Source organism: Coenobita brevimanus, chromosome 35 (assembly GCF_032717465.1).
Source record: "Coenobita brevimanus isolate Jiangsu-jjx chromosome 35, ASM3271746v2, whole genome shotgun sequence".
NCBI classification, from domain to species: domain Eukaryota; kingdom Metazoa; phylum Arthropoda; class Malacostraca; order Decapoda; family Coenobitidae; genus Coenobita; species Coenobita brevimanus.
In genome coordinates this window covers 9,156,093-9,164,129 of record NC_136988.1, presented here as the reverse complement: position 1 = coordinate 9,164,129, position 8,037 = coordinate 9,156,093, and positions in this window count along the sequence as shown.

Here is an 8,037-nt window from a genome sequence, read left to right as displayed (position 1 = left end):
AGGAAAAACTTTGAACTCCATGGATAAATTGCAACTTTCTTTAACCACCTCACCACACGAGGCAATGACACTATTATTGTGGTACCGTTCTTTTGCCCAGCTATTCAAACGTCTCTCAGCTCCCTCCCTATGCTATGAAAGAGGAACTGGGGACTGACGGAGAAGGGCAACTTCAGCCTACATAGTCCCTCGTTGACGTTTCGCTTAAATATTCAGTTATTAGTACTACTACTACTACTACTGCTACTACTACTACTACTACTACTACTACTACTACTACTGTTTTTGTTGTTGTAGCTACTGTTGTTGTTGTTGTTGCTGAAGATGATAATGATGACAATGATACTCCATTTATTACTGTTGCTGTTGCCGCTGCCAACACTACTACTGCCACTACTAAAAGTTTTTTTCTAAGCTAATTAAATCGTCTGCAGGCAGCTAGAACGATAAAAAATAAGTTATTGAACTGAAAGATATAGACATGTGTACACGAGCATATTTGAGTAAGTATTTTTTCTACGCTCTGGTGTGTTTGAGCTGTGTATGGGTTTTCAATTTGTGTGTAATATTTTATACAGAAGCTCCTGTGTGTTTTAGTGGTATAAAACCTTATGTACCCATCCCCATAAGATATATGATACTATAATGCGCAATAAAAATCGAAAAGAAAATGAGCTGTGTAAGTGACCATCGTTTGTATCATGGACGTTAAAGCAAACTAAAAAAAAACAAAAAAAGTTTTACTAAGTCCCCTTCATCACCTTGAATGCAAGAAAAAGACTCATAATGCTCGTTGTTAAACCCAGGCCCACTCTTGTAGTGTTGAGTGAAAAACGACTAAAAGAAAACATGTCGGAGTGGTCAGGGAATCTAACTGGACGTTCAGACCAGTGCACAACTGACTTCCCCTTTGAAATGAACGCACGGGTCACACTCGCTCACAGGACGATTCGTGACACATTTTTTTCATTGCGATTTATATGCTCTTATTATCGACACAAATGTCCTCCGTAGCAATAAAAAGGATAAAAAGGTGTAAATTCAGAGGTAAGGAGAAGCTGATACAAAGCCTCATATGGCATGCTGAAAACAGCCCTGTAACTGATACACAAATGACTTTGTGTTGAAAGTATTGTCTATGCCTTTATACTAATCCTGGTCGTTATGTGGTCCTTGATACCGCATGTTAATGTTAGTACTTGAGTGACGGCAACAGAGAGAGAGAGAGAGAGAGAGAGAGAGAGAAATGAGAGGCACTTTTAGAATAAGAAGAAAGAGGAGTGAATGACAGAGAAGGAAGAAAAGACTGAGTTTTATACAGTGAGGAGGTGTGAGGAAGGGGCTTGTATAGGGCAGAGCTTATTTGTGCTAGAACAAAGGAAGGGTGAGAGAAAATAATTACTCAAGACAAGGAAGGACCTGATTAGTGTCAGGTGAGATACGCATACAATAGGAGCTCCTGCCATTTGTATGCCTCCTTTAGTAAGGCACCTTCATTCTCATTACAATATTACTATCACCAGACGTTTTACTTAGCTCACTAAGAGTTTCAGAATGGAAGGGATGGGTGTACCTTCATCAACCATTACACTTAGCTGACTCTCCCAAGCCGAACAATGAAATTGTACCCGTAATATTGATAAAAAAAAAAAATAGCACACATACAGTCACTCACACACACACACACACACACACACACACACACACACACACACACACACACACACACACAGTCTAACTGAAATAATTAAGCCTAAAATGGCAAGGTGTTTGGAAGAAACGCCTGACCGTCATTTATAGAACATCTGTGAACATTTATTATCTTGCATGCTACAGTATTGGGTGCAAACAGCCAAGGAATAAAGCAACCTACCATTATCTATGTGTACTGCACACTGTTACCTAAACGATGCTAGATAGGGATGTGTTGTCTGTGAACTGTTGCAATTATAATTATTTTTACGCAGAAGGTAGAACGGAGAGGTAGAGGTAACCTAAGCTACTTACAGTATAGCCTTCCACGCACCACATAAAAGAGCTACGTTGGACCAGCTCCTCACGCCACAAAGCGTTTGTGCAGAGGTGTGGATAGCAATGAAACTGAGTTTCATTTGTTTATGCGAAATAGTTGGAATAATATTACCATAATACGAGAATACTGCATATGATGAAAGAATTTTAGTCCCACAATGTGTTAACTAAAGTGGCGGCTCCTGGATTCTTCTTCTTTTTTTTTTATAGAGTGATATTAAGGGGGGATTCTTGAGAGTAGGGAAGCTTAGGTGACCCTAGTGCCGAAAGGAACAATAATTTATTTAATAATTAGTGGGGGGATGCCTAAGGAGAACTGAGAGGATTTTTGGCTGGGAGGGAGCTTAAGCCCCACCTCCTAGGCGCTGAAATATTTAAACGGTTCAGCAAGTAATTTAAATATAATGTTCTTAAAGGAGAACAACTTCAGTGTTATATCCGCAAATGCAATACATTCTTTAAAGTAAAACTGTAATTTACTGCATATCGTGACACAGCTTAAACAGACTCAAATAGTGCTTTAAAGTATAAAATGAGTTGCATTTGCCTTAAAAATAAGCTATAGGTCATTTCATTCTTATCGTTTCCAAGCGGCCAATTCAGACCACGTGTGGCCGTATCTCATCGCTATTGAGACCCACAGGAGAGTAGCGTGTCACTTGAGGGCTGAGGGAACGACAAGTTTCCACTCACCCGCCACGCTTTTGTTCCAGGATGCACAGAAATATTCCAAGCGTGACAGCATGTGCAGTGCACCCCAGACCGCAAAACATCACATTCGATTGTGAGAAATTTTCCTCAACGAAGCTTAGGTCGATCACGCCAAAAAAAACGATTGCTCCATTCCTTGTCTAGTGGGACAAATACGGTGCCATGGTCCTGTGTTACAGCCACATCACACCGCCTCATTCTAGACCATTTCGAACGTTCGTAATCTCTCTTGATGATGGAAAATCAATTTATGATCCCTGAAAACTTATAGTAGAAAGAGGGATATGGGAATCCATTACCAAACCAGAGTAAGACGTATTATATATAATGCAATGAATGACGGTTGAAACAAATTGATATAACATACTAAATCCTTGTGTTTACACGTTTAATTCAAGAGTGTGTCTGAATAGAAACATCAGCTAATGATGTTCATAATGAAGATAAAAGTTAGAAATGTACAACGAATAAGAACTTGTAGTGTGTGCTATAGGACGACTATTTTCTTATCTGACGTAGACCTAGCCCCTTTCAGCTACGCTTACGGCCAGATGTAGTTAGATTGGAGGGCTGTTCAGAGTAGTAACTAAGGAGACTCATTCCAGTTTCATTACTAAATCTCGTCGAATTTTATGCGACCAAGTTTTAGTACAGTATTCAGGTAGTGGGCATGGTTAGTTACATCAGGAGCTATAGGAATTAAGGAAACTCACTCTTGCCCTTTAGCTAAGGCTCATAGAATTCTGTGCAAATACAGGATAGTACTCCGTTTATAAGTGTGGCCAGCTTCGTTAGGGAAAACACACTTCTTCAACCCAACTACCGCAACCAAGCAGACTTATTCTCACTTCATACCTAAGTCCTATGTATTTCATGCAACAATGATTTGGTATTCATGTTGCAAAAATGGCCATTACCGTCAGAACAAACATGTTAATTAAATTTACCAGTGAAATTCACTTCTTCCTTAGTAACTAAGTATTCTTGAATTTCATGTTACCACGATCCAGTTCTGTGAGGTGAAAATAAGTTGTCTATAGTAATCGCAACTATGGCTAGAGGACGATATGTAAATATTAATATTGTGGGAGTATTCCAGTTCTGTCAAGTGAAAGAAAACGGATTATTGCAACAAAGGGACTCATTCCTACTTCTTAATTAAGGTTCATTTAATTTCATGCAACCAAGACACTATATCTAACCTGAGGGAGTGTCTCAACTCCCTCAGGAAAAGGCAAACAGAGTATGGCAATCAAGGAGACTCATTCACATCTCATAGTTACGGGTAATATGCAATAGTGACTCAGTACTCAACTTGTGGAGTGGTATGGTTCTGTCAGGGAAAACAAACCAACCGTTATTCCTTGCCATAAGCAAGTTGCCCAGGTTTGTAGGAAGTGATAATGGTTTCCGATAAATTCATTATCTTCAACATTACTTTTTAGAACCGAACAGAAAATTTGGCAAACTGGTTTGTGTGTGCAAGTAGAAAGATTAAAGCATAAAACATGTCATCTTCGTGAAGTGGTTTTAACCACTTCAGGCAAATAGGTTTTTTTCCCCTTGCTGTTTTAAGACTACTTTACACAGATAGGAAATTTCGCTTGTTGAGTAATAGCTAGAAAGAATTCATTAGCCCTTTCATTTATTCATAACATACGAGAAGGTATTAGCTGTTTCCACTCGAGGGTGTCTTTCATATTTTCCTACCTTCAGACATTTTTATTCTGCTCAGTAGAAAGTATTTGTTTTGGAGGAGAGAGATGGAGCCTTCATTAACCCCACTGGAAACTCGAGGTCTTTCCTAAACAGATCTGAATGCACCAAGGTAAACTAAAATAATTTAGCACATAAGCCTGTCTCCCTGCTTCACTCAAGAGGGGTCGTCTCCCCACCCACCCATGAGTCGTCTTCCCACCAACCTGTTTTCCCCTCATGGACTTTTTATCATCCCTTTGAGCCATTCTTCCTATGGAACTATTTTCTCCCTAGGGCCCAGTTTCCCAGAAGATCCATTTCCCCTTGGACCTGTTTTCACCCATGAGCCTACTTTCCCCATCAAGTGATTTCATCTCAAGCGTCTAATTTCTCCCTTGGACCTATTTAAATCATGGACCAATTATTCCGTTGAACCCATTTTCCTCCATGGTCCCATTTTCAGCTATGGACCTTTTTCCTTGAATGAACTATGTTTCCCTTGGACCCATTCTCGTAATGTGCTTATTTTCTCCCATGGATTTAATTTCTCGATCACCCTAGTTTCCCTATGGACCTAGTGTCTTCCCACGGAGACACACCAAATCCCAATATGACCTTGATTTGTCAAATGAACCTATATCCTCCATGGACTCTTTTGACTCATTGGACCTATTATTTCACTTGAGCCCATTCCTCCCATCCACCCACCTACCCACTAAGCCCACCCACCCAGCCATCCCACTCCTGCCCATCCACTCACCCACCAAACACTGCCTCATCCCTGACTCACCATATCCCCTTACCCTACCCATTCCATCCACTCCATCTGTCCACCAGCACACTCAGCCCATTCACCCACCAACCCACTCACCCCACTCAACCACTCTTCATCCTATCCACCCGGTCACCAAGCTTAGATCACCACAAGATAATTTTAAAGTTTACACACACACACACACACACACACACACACACACACACACACACACACACACACACAACAGTGCGTGGACGTGCGCCGAAAGAGAAATACAGCTGCTTTCACAGAATTGATACGTCATTGTATAGATCAAAAACAAGACTCTTACGATCCACTAGCATCTGACTGCAGTAGTCTGAAGCCAGCTGATATAGAATGTGATGGTTGTTATGAACAACTGAGGTCACTACCAAACTCTCATACTCCTGAGCTCAGTATAAAATGGAAATAATTGTTTGGGTTTATCCACAATATAGCACTGGGGAAAACACCCATAAGAGAGTTAATATGTCACATACAAGAACAACATCAGTGAGAGAGCACAAACCTCTGAAAATGTTTCATGATGCAGGATCAATTTGCATCAGTGTTGATATGTCAGTTGACAGACGTTCATGGTCATAAGTCAAGTCCTTAATGTGAAATGAAACATAGGCAACGCCACGCTGTTGCAACTCTCCAGCTGACCAAGCACATAACCACCACCTCCCTGCACACTTAACCAAGTGCATAACGGCCCTCACTCTCTCCCCCAATCTTTATTTTATTTTTAAGGTCGGCATAAAGAGAATGCCTTGAGGACACATAACTTAGGCCCTCCAGCTTTCTTGCATAGGTAGCATTGAAATCTTTGTATTTTCTTTTTTTTTACTTTTTCATTATAACAAAAATTGAAATAATACTTAAGACACACCTTTCTGCCTATCAAACAGCACCAGTTCACTATAAGGCACATAACTATGTGAAAATTCATGACTATGGTGAATACTTTCTGAGTTCTGGCCCGGAAACGAAATCTCTACATCTGGCCAGTTGCCCTGCCACCCAACTCATCGGACGAGCAACTACTGATCCCGGTGGTATTAACACCCTCCTCTGACTTTGTCAGGTGGATGGTAAAAAGAGTATTATTGAGGAACATTATGGTCATGGTCACAAGTCTCTCTTCCTCCACTGGCAAGTAATACCTAACATCCATTTTCATGTTATTCACGGCCATCACCGGATAGTAGACCCTTTTTACACATAACTTAATGGACTTTTCTTCTGATTGCCTTCAGTCTGGAATCATGATATGATGTATTTCCACTCAGTACTATATAGTGTTTGGAAACTCCCTGTACTGTTGTTTTCAGATGATACTGTGTTGTTGAGTGAAGACGAAGGGGAGCTGCAAGGCTTGGTGGATGAGTTTAGGAGAGTGTGTAAGAAACGGAATCTAAAGGTGAATGTAGGGAAGAGTAAAGTGATGGTCTTTGAGAGAGGTGAAGTCAGTGAATGTACAGCCAGGTTGGATGGTGAGGAATTGGAAAATGTGAGTACGTTTAAGTACTTGGGTAGTGTGATGAGTAAGGATGGAGGTTTGGAGGGTGAAGTGCTTGAAAGGGTACAGCAGGGAAGAAAGGTTGCTTTTTCTTTGAAAGTAGTGATAAGAAACAGGGAAGTGAGCATGGAATTGAAAAAGTTACTACATGACAGTATTGTGATACCAACTCTAACGTACGGAAGTGAAGCTTGGACGTTGTTGGAAGAACACAAATCAAGAGTGAGAGCAGTGGAAATAAGTTATTTAAGAGGAGCCTGTGGAGTCACATGGAAAGACAGGCTGACGAATGAGGATATAAAGGAGCGTTGTGGTGTTGATGTGGATGTGATAGGAAGCGTTATGAGGAACACATTGAGGTGGTTTGGCCATGTGGAGAGGATGGAGGGTGAAAGACTGATGAAGAGAGTGTATGTGAGTGAGGTGGAGGGGGGAAGAGGGAGGGGGAGGCCGAGGATGAGATGGAGGGATGGGCTGGAGAGGTATATGAGAGAGGGGGGTGTGAGTTGGGAGCAGGGCAGTGAAATGGCGGGGGACAGGGCGACTTGGAGGCGATTTGTTTGTGGCCACCCGAAACGGGATTGCGGCATCTGGCAATAGATAGATAGATAGATAGACTATTTTTTTGTGCCATTACCTTGGCCTATAAGGAACATTAATATGTTGGCATCATGTCTGTATCGTTTCATTCAAGATGCATGGAAAGTTTAGTGTTTTTCATAATTTCCATAACTTGGAAGATGTATCCAACATATTTCGCCCCAAGTTTAACTGTTAGTTTTGGCCAAGTCCATGCAAGATTTTCTTTTTATGCTGCTTGCTCAAAATTTATTGACTCCTTCATCTGAAGATATTCGCTCATTGTTCCGAACATTATGCATATTTGTCACGTACGTTTTTGTTCACACTCTTCCTAACAAGCAGTTAAATAAACAAACCGAGTCAAACACATAACGTCCATGGCGGATGTAATAAACTGGTGAGGACGAGTGTTCCGAGAGTACACCCCCTCTGTATAAGATAACTGGGGTGTGAGACATGACCAATATCGAATGCTGTACACGAGACTAAAATAATGGAGTGAGAGAGAGAGAGAGAGATGAATAAGCCGCTTAATTACAGTAACAGTCAAAACGACCAGTGTTAGGGCCTGCGTCCTTACTGAATATCAGAGAGGAGAAAATGGGTAACATAAATAAGAAACATAATGAAATGACTTTGTGAGCAAAGCAGTATCATTTATTTCAATAAAGATGAACAATTAATAAACGAGATAATGAACGTATGCGTAAAT